Below are 14,651 nucleotides of genomic sequence, written 5' to 3'. Positions count from 1 at the left end.
TGGTGCTGGTATGTTAAAGAGGCCACGTATAACTTGCCTCATCAATCGAGCCCCGGATAATGTTGCATTCGCCTGTGGTCTGATACAGATCTTTTGTGCCAATCTGTAATGTTTTTTTTGCGCTACCGCTCACAGGATGGGTATGGGATGCACAATAAACTAGCCGCTTTCGGCGGTAACAGTACAATATCAATCGTCTCTGGGTCGTTAGAGGCGTCTGTAAGAGTCTAGGGTTCAAGGGAAATTGTGTTGAAATATATTATACTGACTTGGATAACGTCGGGGATGAATAGTGAACGCAGGTTCGCAGGTTCGAATCCTCGTCACGGCCCTTGTGGATTTGTTCATGAATAGTGAATTCAGCCTTCGTGGTCGGCTGTCCCAATTTCACCAACATTCAGCCACTGCTACGGTAATTGGTTGCTTCTCAGTCCGTACGCATGTTCCATAACCAGGTTATAGGTTATTGCATTGATCACCAAATTATAGGCGATTTGGTGATCAAGAGTTATTGGTTAGAGTCAAATATTATTTTTTTGGGGGGAAATCTCGAATGGTAATAAATTAGATGTGTGTCTTACGAATCATTATAATTTCTCATCAGCTTAGGCATAAAGGAAGGAAGGAAAGGGAAGGGGGGAGGAGATTTACATATATTTCTCTTCCATCAAAACTGCATTAGTCATGTACTCTGGAGGTCTGGTCGACGACCGGGCCGCGGGGTCGCTGAGCCCCGGAATCACCTCAAGGAGTCTGTAGTCACGATTTGACAACCGTCTGATCCGAGATAATTATAGCCTAATCAGAAGCGTTTTTGCCTAAGCAACCCCCCACTTAGCCTTTGGATTCCAATGGTTATTTGTTCTGAAGAGCATCAGAATTGCAGTGCCTTCTAAATGCCCTAAAGGAAAGGGAACTATCAGGAGAAAGCGCCGAGCCATTACGACTATATAGCACTGGGAAGGGGTCAGGATAAGGATTTGGGATGGGACGTGGGGAAAGGAATGGTGCCCAACCACTTGGACGGTCGGGGATTGAACGTCGACCTGCATGAAGCGAGACCGTCGCTCTACCGTCCAGTCCAAGTGATTGGGTTAAATGCCCTAAAACAACGGATTTCTGACCCTAATGGTCAATAGCGTCATTAACTATGAGGAGAGGGTTAGTTAGCTCTCAAATATGGTCAATCCTTCAAGTCTGCAGGGTTTCGTTACGTGAACGATTGGGCATTGTTTTTTATTAAGGAACTTTCAAGAGAAAACACTAAGCCATTACGACTATATAGGAAGGAATAATGATTAGGTTTCAGCCCTGCTCTTGTGCCAGGTAAGTCAACTTCGGGATCACCATAGCCCGTGCTACTTGGAACTTGTTTTTCCGAGTAGCTGAATCTAAAGCTAGAATAACATAAGGATTTGGGATAGGATGGGGGGGAAAGGATTGGTGCCCAACCACTTGGACAGTCGGGGATTGAACGCCGACCTGCATGAAGCGAGGCTAGCGTCCAGATTTGCATGATGAAGTTACTAAATGACATCAAATTATTAAAACAAAAAACAAGACTATACCCTGGTGGTTAACTGCTTCTCACCAAGAAAAAACAGAATATCAATTAAAATCTTATGTGAATAAAAGTTTCTCACCTTGAGGTTACCTTGAGGTGCTTCCGGGGCTTAGCGTCCCCGCGGCCCGGTCGTCGACCAGGTCTCCTGGTTGCTGGACTGGTCAACCAGGCTGTTGGACGCGGCTGCTCGCAGCCTGACGTATGAGTCACAGCCTGGTTGATCAGGTATCCTTTGGAGGTGCTTATCCAGTTCTCTCTTGAACACTGTGAGGGGATTGCCAGTTATGCCCCTTATGTATTGATCTCTTCGCACAATAACAAGTTTAACATCCACAATATGCATGTATATGTAATTGTAAATGTGCATTATACACAATACAAGCACATTTCACATGTGCATTATATATGTACATTTAACATATGTGCATTATACATAAGGCATAAGACAAGCTTAACTTTAGCGCTACAATGAACACGCTAAGCACGAAGGCATTAATACTCGAGAGTGTATTAATGATTAGTGTATTTGTTCAAGTGTATAAGTGTACAAGAAATATGCATTTGCTACAATCTCCACTATATAATCTTTTGGTGGCGCAGTGGGCTTCGTCAGCGATTATTTATTTCTTATTTATATATACAAGAGTCCTTATATTCTTATAAAGATTGATTGACGAAGATTAAGCCACCCAAGAGATGGCATGGGCATGAATATCCCGTAATGTCCTGTAAAGTCACTAGCACGCATAGCGTTTCAGGCAAGTCTTTAATCCAAATTGCCCCCCCCCCTTGAACACGACCCGCCAAATCGTTTGACAACCAGGTACCCATTTTACTGTTGGGTGAATAGAGGCTTAGGTTCGTATAGTACTGGTTAGGTTAGGTAGGTGGTTTAGGTGTGGCCGTGTTGAGGATGAGTTGAGGATGAGTCTGGCCTCAATGTGAGGATGAATCCACACAGTGCATCAGGAGCCAGAGGAGCCCAACCGCCTCCAACCATCCCCCCCACGCATACAAATGAAGATGGTGAGAGAGACAGAGAAACAGAGAGAGAGAGAAAGACAGAGACACAGAAAGAGCTAAACCCCACGTTGCATTAAAGTCCATAATAGCTACAGTAACCATGCGGCATCTCGCTCTTATTACAGCCGGTTAAGGGAGGGTTATCTGGAGAATTTGTACTTTTATGTTGAGTACAGTGGTCATTATATCCTGTCCTTGGTTCGAACCTCATTCTAACAACTCGGCTTTCGAGTAACTGGTCGTATGCCTCCTTGTTAGTATAATTAACAACTATACGAATTGGTCAATTGTCTCAGCACGTTGTTAATCTGAGGTAAGAGTTATTTTATATACGGTGCATCAGGACTAACTTAAAAAAGGGACAAAAAAAAGTGGTTGAGAAAATGACTGCAAAAACTGGCTGACAGAAATCTGGGCCCAGGTTTGAGGATGGGGGGGGGGGGGGTTAGGGGGATAGGGGGGAGCAGCATCTATCCCACAGCTCCTGGAGCATCTATCCCACACCTTTGGAGCATCTATCCCACACCTTTGGAGCATCTATCCCACACCTTTGGAGCATCTATCCCACACCTTTGGAGCATCTATCCCACACCTTTGGAGCATCTATCCCACACCTTTGGAGCATCTGGCTCTGCATCACAAACATGTATCCCATTAATAAGGCATTTTTTCTTTATTAAATAGTATACAATATAAAGGTCCTATTTTCATCAGTTTACAAGGGAAAATATAACATTTATATATAGTTTATATAATTATCAGTAATCCATTTATATCATCACATATCACAGTATCATCATAGATCATCATCACATCATATAACGATTAGGTATCAGACATTAGAGGGAGATTTGTTGAACAATTTAGAACAAATACATTGTCTTGAGGCTCAACGTGGAACAAAAAGAACTCCTGCTTAACCAACTTGTTAAGTTCGACGATAAGATATCAACAACCAATCAGGAGAGAGAACATTGGGCAGATTGTAAAGTAAACGAGTTCCATTTCTTGCGATTCCTTGGCGAAATAGAGAAGGAAGTTTGGAAATCAGGAAAAGTGTTAAATTCGCTGAACGAGTACCTTATTAGGTGGGGGAAATACGTGAATGTTGAGAGGTAATTAGTGAAGTGCCACTAATTGTTACGGTCCATTGCGTTTCTAATGAATGTAAATTACCTAATGGAGGAAATAATCTTATTCTCATGTTGGCTAACGATGCTTAACTAATGTAAAGGATCAGCATGAAGGCAGAATTATATATATATATATATATATATATATATATATATATATATATATATATATATATATATATATATATATATATATTATCCAGAAGGAATGAATGAATGATTGTACATTCCTTCTGAAGATGTACTAATATACGAAAGTATTTAAGGAAATTCCTGTTTCAATTCTTCCACCGTGGTCTGACACTGTCATTATATATATATATATATATATATATATATATATATATATATATATATATATATATATATATATATATATATATATATATATTATATATAATATAATATAATATTTCGTACACATAAACACACATTTTACAAAATAATAATTTGAGTGCGTGTGTGTGTGTGTGTGTGTGTGAAAGTGTTTGTTAAAACGTGCACGTCTCTCGTCTCTCAGGATATTGCGTTCAGGTGTGTGTGTCTGTAGTGATCCTTTGTGTTGGTTTAGTCACATATTACGAACTTAAATTGAGTCATTTTTATGTGTCCTTACCCTGTCGGGCCCTCGTGAGATTTACAGCAATTCCTTGATTGGTTCTCTCTCTTGTTTGGTCTTGCAGTGACCAAACAGTGTGTATGCAGTGTGTGCGTTTGGCTTGCTAATTTCCCGACAAACCATTCTGTTTGCCCCACATGTTGCAATATCTCCCCCCATGTTTGTTTGCTGAGTCTGTTTGCATTTATGTGATCATTAGTATGCTGTTTCAAGTCGTTTCTTTAATTTCCTGCCCGAAGGTTTTTGTATTTTCCTGTTTGATTAATTCATTTCCTGGACATTCTTGGCTTGTTTTCGGTCAAATTGCCTCTTCCATTATTCATTTTCATTGTTCCTTCTCGCCTTCGTTGTCGGTAAATGTCGCTATTATAACGAAGCAATGTAAATTTATTTCGTTGTTTCTGTTTTAAGAAAATTTAGTCACTTTTTGCTGTGAGTTGTATAAGCTTTGCTCCTTAAAATATACCACCTTGGCACTTCAATCTTCTTTACAACTGAGTAGAATTTAAAAGCTGAGGCAAATAATGTACCTCTCTACATCATCACTAAGCTTTTAAAAAAAAAAAATCAGCCTAATCCAGGTCAAGGCAAACAATTCTATCCTAACTTAATCTAATGTAACCCAATCAAATCTATCCTAACTGAACGTAACTTAATTCAGATAAAATGATGTGTGCAGGCGATGAGTCACAATAACGTGGCTAAAGTAAGTTGACCAGACCACACACTAGAAAGTGAAGGGGCGACGACGTTTCGGTCCGTCCTGGAACATTCTCAAGTCGATTGAGAATCGACTTGAGAATGGTTCAGGACGGACCGAAACGTCGTCGTCCCTTCACCTTCTAGTGTGTGGTCTGGTCAACATGATGTGTGTTTGATATATGGTTTGGGCGAGATGTGTACTCACGTAATTGTGCTTGCGGGGGTTGAGCTCTGGTTCTTTGGTCCCGTCTCTCAACTGTCAATCAACTGGTGTACAGATTCCTGAGCCTACTGGGCTCTTATCATATCTGCATTCGAAACTGTGTATGGAGTCAGCCTCCACCACATCACTGCCTAATGCATGTCGTCGCTATGAAGCTAAAAAGTTCATAACTCAAAAAGACTTACAATCCTACTACCACAATGAGAACAATCATTAAACCTAACTCAGCTAAAATAGCAATTTGTTATTCTTTTCTTCCATATAACTATCTTTAGTCATGCTCTAACTGTCATAACTAACTTTATCTAACATCTAACTTTAGTCATGCTCTGAAATACCTGTGTATAGTTTTTATGGGTTGATCAAATCACATCATCTTCTTGAGGTTATCTTGAGATGATTTCGGGGCTTTTTAGTGTCCCCGCGGCCCGGTCCTCGACCAAGCCTCCACCACCAGGAAGCAGCCTGTGACAGCTGACTAACACCCAGGTACCTATTTTACTGCTAGGTAACAGGGGCATATGGTGAAAGAAACTCTGCCCATTGTTTCTCGCCGGCGCCTGGGATCGAACCCAAGATCACAAGTCCAGCGTGCTGTCCGCTCGGCCGACCGGCTCCCTTGAAGAGATTTGTTCAGATTTCTCTGATCGTATACAATATCGCCTTCATTTGGAGTGATTCCATATGCAAATGGCCTTGATGCTAAGACATTAGTCTCCAACTTTTGATTCTCGATTTCGTATCTCTGTGTATCTAGGTGTATGATGTGTGTATCTTTGAAAGTATATGTGTGTGTGTGTCCGGGGTCAGATGCTTATGGCTAGCCTCACGCAACATTCCATAGTGATTTGTGATTGTAGGAGGGAGGGGGATGTCATCGGGGCGTTAGGGGGTCGAACCCTGGATGTTTGTGTAGGTCTCTCCTGCAGCACGAGTGAGCTATAAGTACCCGATGCGGTATTGTATGTTGGTTTCACCCGCGTGTCATGTCTGGTAATTTCTTCGTGTTAAATTTACGCTCAGAAAAAATAGACCGTTGTGGGCAAAGGTGCACATGTTGGCGGACCGGTAATCCACTTAGGTGGTGTTGGGATCCTTCCTCGCCATTCATACTGGCTATTGTCTGGGTGAATCTTCCGTCGCTTGGATTCAAGACCTCGTTCGACCAGCTTTTCCAAAACCTGCGCTGTGGTTCAAGACCGTCGATAGCTATTCTACCACCTGAAATTCGGTAGATCGTAGGTGGTAGGATATCTCCTACCACCTCCTACCTAGGATAGGTAGGATTTAAGATCTCTCCTGACAGTCCGTGTCCTTACACTTAATGCTCTGTATGTGTGACGCAATCGACCACAACGTCCAAATTCTGTTGCTTTAGTCAGTTTAAAAGCCAGCTTTTGGTTAGGCTAAAACCCTAAATAGGATTCAGTCATTTGAAACCGTGATAAAGGGATGATCTCCCTCCCCCCTCTCTCGCTCCCAGAACTCATCCAATATCACCACGCTGATGTGGGAAGGAATTGCGGGGACATTATAACAACATAAATGATCCTAGACAGATTCAAACACTGCTCAAAGCTAGGAACAACTGCGAGAGGGTTTCTCATGGATGCAAAGTTAAGATTCAAATCAGTCAGAGATGACACTTAAGAACTACTTCAGTGTTAAAGCCGTCAATATATGTTCTGGGTCAGACGGGGAAGTCGGTGAACCAATTTTGATACACGCTTTTAAATTAAAAAAAAAAAAGGTATTAGAAAAACGTGGGAACTATGTCACTGTATTCAGTGAAGTGTTGTGAAGCCCATGGCAGAAACCGAGCACAATCCTGCAATTACTCTAAGAAACACACACACACACACACACACACACACACACACACACACACACACACACACACACATACACACACACACACACACACACACACACACACATACACACACACACACACACACATACACACACACACACACACATACACACATACACACATACACACACACACACACACACACACACACACATACACACACACACACACACACACACACACACACACACACACATACACACACACACACACACACACACACACACACACACACACACACACATACACACACACACACACACACACACATACACACACACACACACACACACACACACACACACACACACACACACACACACACACACACACACACACACACACACACACACACACACACACACACACACACATACACATTCGTAACTCCATTTATAACTTTAATAACAGGTATGATAGGGAAATATAGGTCAGTCATTGCATTAGACAACCAACGGCTAGAAAAGCGGGGTCCAAGAGGTAAAGCTCGACCCTGGAGGCACACATAGATGAATACACCTATTTGAGTACACCTTGCTGCCGAGTGGACAGCGCTGATGGGTCGTAGTCCCAAGGGTCCGGGTTTGATTCCCGGCCGAGGCGGAAACAAATGGGCCGAGTTTCTTTCACTTCATGTCCCTGTTCACCTTGTAATAAATAGGTACCTGGGAGCTAGACAACTGATGCGGGCTGCATCGTGGAGTAGTGTGTGTGTGTGTGTGTGTGTGTGTGTGTGTGTGTGTGTGTGTGTGTGTGTGTGTGTGTGTGTGGGGTAGATATGATAAAGTCGGGAGTCAGTACATTAGGACAACGCACGGTTAGAAATGCGGGTTTATTGACCAGACCACACACTAGAAGGTGAAGGAACGACGACGTTTCGCTCCGTCCTGGACCATTCTCAAGTCGACTGTAACTTGTTTCGGTCCAGCACGGACTGAAACGTCGTCGTCCCTTCACCTTCTAGTGTGTGGTCTGGTTAACATACTTTAGCCACGTTATTGTGACTCATCGCCTGCTTAGGAATGCGGGGTTCAAATCGATCCTGAAGGCACAAATAGTAAACACACACACACACCCACCCTCGATAGAGGAAATAGACTCCATGTCAGCTTAAGTGGTTGGGCACCATCCCCGTCACAGTCGCAGCTCATATCCCAGCTCATATCCCAGCTCATTGACCTCACATTGTCAACCAGCTCATTGTCAAGTGCTAATTAGTCACACGGGAATAACGCTTCCAATAATTACATTCCCTCCAACACACCAGTAATGTTTGCCAATAATACAAGACAAATTAATGGAATTAGAACTCTGAGACATTCTACAAGGGGGATCTTGACTTGCTAGAAATGGTTATCTTGAGGTTATCTTGAGATGATTTCGGGGCTTTAGTGTCCCCGCGGCCCGGTCCTCGACCAGGCCTCCACCCCCAGGAAGCAGCCCGTGACAGCTGACTAACTCCCAGGTACCTATTTACTGCTAGGTAACAGGGACATTCAGGGTGAAAGAAACTTTGCCCATTTGTTTCTGCCTCGTGCGGGAATCGAACCCTGGTAAGAAAAATTCCCAATTAACTTTAATCAGCAAAGGAGTAAAAATATTTTTACAGGAAGATCTGGGAGTACTCATATCCCCAAATCTGATCCCAGAGACCTACATAAGCAAAACAATATCAATGGCGTAATTACGGGCTCACCATAGCCCGTGCTACTTGGAACTTTTTATTCCGAGTAACTGAATCTAAAACAACAACAACAGTAGTTTAATAGAAACAGGCTAACGTCCATTCCTGTGGTCATAATGGAATTTGAAAAAAAAGAGCCATCCGGGTTCTATTTACAACGTATGAGAGACCCACTCTTGAATGTGCAGCCTCGACAGAGAACCCTGTAAACGCATATGTTAGACCTAGAAAGGTCTACAAATATACGCATGCATGCTCGTTCCTGCGGTGTGAGCTGCCTAGAGGGAAGCAGGGAACTGGTTCTCGGTCACAACATAAAAGAGGAAGACTTGGCCCTCTTTAGTAAAACAGGCCTCTTAGGAACTCTGTAGTACACGTACTGAACGAGATGTACACGTACGCCAGAGGTCTAGGGGGCTGCATAGTTTATAACCCATTTATCTCTTTTTTTTTTTGCGTTCTGTATTTCCATTTCTCTCTCTTTTGCGTTCTGTATTCCCTTCCTCTCCCCCCTCTCTCCTCTTATCTCTCCTTTCTCTCTTTTTTCCCTCCTCTTTCTCCTCTCTCTTCCTCGTCTCTCTTCGCTTCTAGGCCCACTAGTCAACCCTCTCATTGTGGCTACCTTTTATGTCCAGGAATTTATTTTGTTTTCTTCCTTTGAATTTGTTTCGTCATGTCTTGTACACCTGTTTTGGACTATCTTGTTATTCTCTCCCTCTCCCTTTCACCCTTTTTCTCTCCCTCTCTCTCCCTTTCACCCCTATTCTCTCCCTCTCTCTCCCTGAAATTTTGTTGTATATGCAATTCAAAATATATGTACACAAAATATATATTAATATATTATTGTTAAGCGCTGTGAACTTGAGAAAACTCTGTGCAGGAGTTTTTCCTTATTGACTAACTATTTGTAAGCCTAACGCGTCGCCTTCATGACGTAGTTTGGGGGGTAATTGCTCGGCCTCATTTGCATGATAGTTGGTGGTCATCCAAAGTGTGTGGTAGGGTCGTTAGGCTAATGCATACAAATACTACTCCTTTTGGATACCACATAATGGGTGCTGTGGTTTTCACCTTTCTGGAAACGGTAAGGTAAGGTCATTTTTGAAGTGTTCGTGGCCTATCCCAGCTGCTCCCAAATGGGGAAAAAGGTGACTGTAGATAATTTTTTGTATCCAATTGTGAATGCATGTTTTTAACATGTAGATATGTAGATAGGTAGAAAAGATACTTTAGTACTTTAGAAAACATTGCAAAAATAAATTTAATTGTATTTTCTTTGTGATACTAAATTTATGTACTACATGTATTTTTCCAAGAGACTGAAGTTGTTCCTTGTCTTTTTAACCGTGATAAATAATTGTCGTTGTTCAGCAATTTTATTTTCCTCTGTTATCTTGAAATACAACAGCTAGTTGTTCCGGCAGTTTTAATTTATTATTTCAGGTATTATTCTTATTTTTAAACATCTCTGTTTAGTACTTTCGCTATAATCATGCAGTTTAGGCCTCACCCATCCACTTTCTAACTCTCGTGCTGCTGTTATTTGCATGCTCTTCCCTCTAGTTTACTATGAGTTTACTGCATATTGTCCTCCAGAGTATTTGGTACACATGCAGACGAGGAGTCACAATAACGTGGCTGAAATAGATTGAGCAAACCACACACTAGAAAGGGAAGGGACGACGACGACGACGACGACGTTTCGGTCCGTCCTGGACCATTCTCAAGTCGATTGAACAAAAATTTGGCACATTTGCTTCATACTCTAAATCATAATGCAATATTTTGCGTTAGAAGAATAATAGTTTTGTTAATTTTTTTTACCTTACTGTATCAACATATAAAGCAACTCCCTCCTCTCTCTTTTTTTTGTTCACTGAATCAAAAATACCAAATACAGCTACGATGCCCAAGGGGTATATACCCTCAGTCCCCTTCCCCCTCATACCCACCTTCCGGAAGGAGTAATTTTACGACAATTTATCCCCCAACCGGCATATACCCCACACCCCTGATCTCAATAGGCCCAGATCCAGCACTCAGATCGTATTCAAATCGTATGCTTATCAGGGTGCGACAGTTGCGTTTCGCCCTCCCCATCGCTGTGGCTTGAATATAGAGGCCGGGCCAAGACATTTATCATCACCATCAGTGGCCAGGTGCTTCCCTCTGGCCTTTATCGTGTGATTAAAACCGCGTCTACGGTCCTTCAGCCTCCCATGGCATGTCGATAGGGTGAGAAGGGGGAGCGAATTACATGCTTATGTATTGTAATTATGTTGTGCATAAATGTATATAAATATAAAACTATAAATTGTATAATATATATATATATATATATATATATATATATATATATATATATATATATATATATATATATATATATATATATATATATATATATATATATAACTGTGTGTAATCTTCTAATGTTAAATCGGTATTTTCAAGGCTGAAGGCTGTGGTATTAGTTAAATGGAGAGTGCTATTATAGGTAAGTTACCAAGTGTAAACAGGAAAACTATCCTCACCCGGTTATGCAACTCTTCGCTTACTGTGAACTTTTAAAAGGTGTTTCGTATCCCGTGGACTCTTGTCTTCTAGGATTATTGGTCAATAAATAAATAAATAAAAAAAACTTGCTAATTAGACACACTAGGTTTAGCTCACCGGCCTCTACTCTGACCACATTCCCGCTGATCTTGTAATTACCAATTAGCAAGTATATCTTCATATTATACTTTGGAAATGGTGTTTAATACTTTTCCTCAGCTGGGGTTTATGTTAAAGTTTGGACTAAATAGCCAGTGAGTAGACACCATCCCATGTATATAGCCTGCTATTACCTTCAATAAAAATATGCATATTCCCTTCATTAATATATATTATTACTGTGTATCTACAACCGGTATGTTGGAGCCTTAAGGGATTGTTTATAAAATAACAGCTGTGCGAATCAAAACAAATTTCCTTTTTTTTTTTTTTTTGCATAACAATAATAATTTGTTGTAAATGAGTGCCAGAGTAAAGAAGGTTCTGTTGCTTTAAGGTTTCGTCAGTGATCTTTGAAAGCAAAGTTGTGGTTGTAATTATATATATTTGTTCTCAGTTTTGTTAACTAAAATTGTTCATGAGGTTTTTGGCTTCGGATTGAACAGTGTCGTGTCTGTGTTGGAGGGAGGGAGGGAGGAAGGAACAGGGCCTCGTCTGTGTTGGAGAGGGAGGAGCAGAGCCTCGTCTGTGTTGGAGAGGGAGGGCAGGGGCCTCGTCTGTGTTGGAGGGAGGAGCAGAGCCTCGTCTGTGTTGGAGGGAGGAGCAGAGCCTCGTCTGTGTTGGAGGGAGGAGCAGAGCCTCGTCTGTGTTGGAGGGAGGAGCAGAGCCTCATCTGTGTTGGAGGGAGGAGCAGAGCCTCGTCTGTGTTGGAGAGGGAGGGCAGGGGCCTCGTCTGTGTTGGAGAGGGAGGGCAGGGGCCTCGTCTGTGTTGGAGAGGGAGGGCAGGGGCCTCGTCTGTGTTGGAGAGGGAGGGCAGGGGCCTCGTCTGTGTTGGAGAAAGGTAGAAACAGCGCTTTCTTTGCTGTAGAGTGAAGTTAAAAATATATAGGTTTTCGTTTCAGTAGAAATTCTATAGCAATGGACACAACTTAAGTCTCTCAGGTATGCAAACACTAATCGAGTCACTTCAAGAGACTGCCACATTAAGGACTATCCTTAGAGTAATTTCTTGAAGACATTTACTTATTGCATAAAAAGAGGTACAATTATACACACACAACGTATACAAACCACATACACAAATACATCTTCCCCCCCCCATACACACGCAAGCATACACCTGCTATTGCTTGAGGGCCTGACAGCTGAGTGGACAGCCCTTCGGATTCGTAGTCCTGATGTTCCGGGTTCGATCCCCGGTGGAGGTGAAAACAAATAGTGCAGAGTTTCTTTCACCCTGATGCCCCCCCCCCTGTTACCTAGCAGTCAATAGGTACCTGGGATTTAGACAGCTGCTACGGGCTTCTTCCTTGTGTGGGAGGGGAGGAATTGATTGACAGTTGAGCGGTGGGACCAAAGAGCCGAAGCTCAACCTCCACCAGCACAACTAGGTGAGAACATAGGAAGGAGGCAAAGAAACACGAAGGGAGATGAAATATCAGAATACAGCGTTCAAATGTGTACAGTACCCGTAGGGTAGATATAATGAGTACCTGAAGAATCGGTATAATGAGTACCTGTAGGGTAGGTATGATGAGTACCTGAAGGGTGGGGTATGGTGAGTGAAGTACCCCAAGAGTGGGTACGAGGACCTGTCCTGTTACTCATACTTATGAGGGAAGTAAACGCATTGTAAAATAAGCAAGACTTCTGCCCCCCCCCTCCCCCCACTCACAATCAGACGCAAACACGTCGTTCACAAGCACACTATTCACAACCAACCTCAAGCTCATCTTTCACAACCACACCTCACAACCACACTATTCACAACCAACCTCAAGCTCATCTTTCACAACCACACCCCACAACCACAACCATTCACAACCGGGTGACGACAATCAGTCGCCCTCAACCAGCAATCTCAATTCAATAATTACCACCCCGCGTCAACCCAAAAGCGGCATTTCCATACGATCGAATGACGGAAAACGAGACTAAGCGACCAATGGCTCGTTTAACCCGGATGCTCTAACTAAATCCCTAACGAGGAATCAGCAGGTAAGACACAAACTATAAAGTTGTTAGAAATAATTGAAAGCAGCAGCACTTGAGATGGAAAAAAACAGGTTAATGTGCTAAGCGATCACTCACAGATGAGTTCAAGAAAAAAATAATTTAGGTACTGAGACGAAAGAATGAAAATTGAGCCTTAGACGAGAAGATGAAAGTTGTGAAATGTATTGTTCAAACCCCAACTATTTACTCACAATGAGTCATGTCAAGTTTCTCATTAAAGCCGACGTGGTTAAAACAAGTCGCAGGATTTCTTTAGTTTGAATATTGGATGGAGGATATTTTGTTCGCGTCCTCTGCTGGGCAGAGGGGAGAATTAGCCGCTATTTGGCACTTTTGTTTGGGAAAAGGGGATTGTTAATTTGGGGTCTATGCAGTGAGGGAGATTCTTCTCTCCGACAGTTGTTGAGAGAGATCGTTCTCTTTGATGAATGCCGTTGAGGAAGATTGTTCTCTCTTAACAGATGCTGTTGAAGGAATGTTCTCTGTTAGGAATGCTGTTTAGAGAAGATGTTCGGACAGATGCTGTAAGGGGAGGGAGGGGATGGGGAGGAATTGTTTTCTGACAAATATTGTAAAAGATCTCTAACGGATGCCGTTGAGGAAGAATGTTTTCAGACGGATTCTGTTGATTGATCTCTAACGGATGCCGTTGAGGAAGAATATTTTCAGACGGATTCTGTTGATTGATCTCTAACGGATGCTGTAAGGGAGAATGTTCTGTCAGTTGACGGGGATTGTTCTCTCCCTTTGGATGCTGTTTTGGGAGATTATTCTGTTACGGATGCTATTGGAGGGATTGTTCCCTGACGAATTCTATCTAGAGAGATTATATTCGACGGGTGTTCAAGGGAGGATATTTTGTTCGCGTCCTCTGCTGGGCAGAGGGGAGAATTAGCCTCTCAGCATCTCTCTGGCGGATGCTGAGAAGGGGGGAGAGAGTTCTCTGATGTTGAGGAAAGTTCTCTCTCATGATGTGAAAGAGGACTGCTCTTTCCAGTGTTCAAGTGGAAAGAGATTATTGTATCTTAGGGTAAAAGAGCTGTTCTCTCATTTACAAATGGAAGGAGATTTGTGAAAAAGAGGCACATGTTCAGTCAAT

The sequence above is a fragment of the Procambarus clarkii genome, chromosome 52, assembly GCF_040958095.1.
Source record: "Procambarus clarkii isolate CNS0578487 chromosome 52, FALCON_Pclarkii_2.0, whole genome shotgun sequence".
Taxonomy (NCBI): domain Eukaryota; kingdom Metazoa; phylum Arthropoda; class Malacostraca; order Decapoda; family Cambaridae; genus Procambarus; species Procambarus clarkii.
This window is presented reverse-complemented; position numbering follows the sequence as displayed.